Source organism: Atta colombica, unplaced genomic scaffold (genome assembly GCF_001594045.1).
Source record: "Atta colombica isolate Treedump-2 unplaced genomic scaffold, Acol1.0 scaffold207, whole genome shotgun sequence".
Classification (NCBI taxonomy): Eukaryota; Metazoa; Arthropoda; class Insecta; order Hymenoptera; family Formicidae; genus Atta; species Atta colombica.
Genome location: NW_017259302.1, coordinates 737,101 through 739,349, shown reverse-complemented (window position 1 = coordinate 739,349; position 2,249 = coordinate 737,101).

Below are 2,249 nucleotides of genomic sequence, written 5' to 3'. Positions count from 1 at the left end.
AATACGCTGAATGATCTAAAATATTTCACTATTCCTGATAATATAAAAAATTTGTGTCAAGGTTATTTTATTCTGAAATCACAACACAACTGAAATGATTTTATTATATGTAATATATTAACTTTTTTTTCAATAATCATATATAATATTATATATAATATATAATATCTTAGCGATAATAATTTCTTTATTACACATTTTTCTATATTTTGTATAATTGAGTTAAATGAAAATCAACACTAGAGATGTAAAAATACGGTATTTTTTATTTCGGAGAAAAATATCAAGTAAAAAAGTAATTTTTTTACTGTAAAAAACGGTATTTTTGACCAAATTACAAAATTTATAAAAAAACATAGAATTCATCTTTAAATATGAAGAAGAAGAAATAGAATTCATTTTTCTTGTTATTTCGATACTTTTTATTACATTTATCTTTATAATTTTATATTGAAGCGGAAATATGTATTATTGGCTGTTGCAATTCTTGATGACTTGATAATAGGTCTGTTTGCATTCCTTGCACTCTTTGCATTCAGTATCTATGTGTTTTCTTTTTTTTTCAACGTCCGAATCTATTTTTCTAATCATATCATTTTAAGTGCAAAAATTTTGAGAGATTTCAAGCAATGCGACATACCTAAAAAAATATCTGAGTAAAACTGTCCGAGGAAAAGAACCATTAATTTCCAAATTTTTTACTCTAAAATTCTAGTATTTGTTCGTCGTTTATATCTCTCTAATTCGCACAATAATACTTTCGGTGTACAAATTTGGCAAAAAGCATCGAAATAGCGTAGAGACGTTTGTATATAGTGTAATTGCAAAAGCAATTAATTTTAACCGACATATTGGCACCACGCGATAAACACGCGAAGTTTTTTCTGAAGCAGCCAAAACCGCGGACGAGACTAATAGACATTCCAGATTTATACTGTCTGACGTATAGTGAGAAAAATGTACCGCATGTACGAGCGCGCACGCACGTTCCGTTAATATATTCCCAAGGCATCTTCTCTCTTTCTCTATTTCTTTTTCTTTATCTCTTTCTTTCTCTCTCACAGCAGGTCCAGCAGACATAGATTGAGAATGTCGAAACGGGATTTCACGTTTAGGCCGCGCATGTTCCACGCGCATCTAAAGTCTATTCTACAATTGCGTAAGCGTAGTTGTAAGTAGTGTAGTTGTAAAAATTCACCCATCACAACTGAACACGAGAAGAATATTCGACTGTGATTGATCAATTCTTACAATTACAACCACTTACAACTACGCTTACGTAATTGTAGGCTTAATAAGCGAGGATGCTTGATTATGCTCGTAAGAAACGTTCATGAAGCTCATAAAATGAGATTGAAAATACTTTTTTTACAATAATTGTTTGATAATCTCCTTAAATTTCTATCCGAGTTTTGATCAATCATTAAATTTTAATAAACATAAGAGGCAACTAGAAATTACTTTTACAGAATCATTAAGATCAAATGGGAAACAAATTTAATAATTTTTACAAATTTTAATATTTGAAAAAAAAAAGTTTAACTATATGCCGGAATGAAGAAACGAACATTTATATTTCACATTTGAGTAGAAAGTATACTAAGAAAAGGAAAGTTACTATGTACACCGAAATTATGTTCCAAGATTTCTACATTTTTAGGATTCACAAGAATGTGTTCAAGGTCGGACAAAAGCTCGGCGCTCCTGTGTGTAACAGGAAAATTCTTAGGTCTGACAACACTGGTTACATTCGAACCGTCTATACGCTTGCCGATGAATACAAGACGCTGGAAGACCTCGTTACATGTTACGGATGTTTAGAATGGTACATATGCGTGTGCGAGAGTGTACGTTTCAGACAATCACGTTCATCTCTCCAGCATGAGCGTCTTTTCCAGCCTCGGTAGTCGGCAGCCTCGCAAGAGCATGGCGCGGCGTTGCCTCGTCGCGGATTACAAACGTATCCATTATCCGCTTTATAAAATTAAACGCGATGAATGAGAGAGAAAGAGAGAGAGAGAGAGAAAATAAGAGACCTCGTACAAACGCGCCAGTAACCGCCGATGATATCCATAAAAATCGAAATAAAAATGATCGCTTAAGAAAAAAGTATTGATATGTTATCAGTATAATTGATAGTGATTGGTCAATGTAAATTGATTGAAAAGATTATTAAAAAATACTAACTCTTTCTCTAATCAAGATTTAACAATATCATTAAATTCAAAACACACATATATATATATATA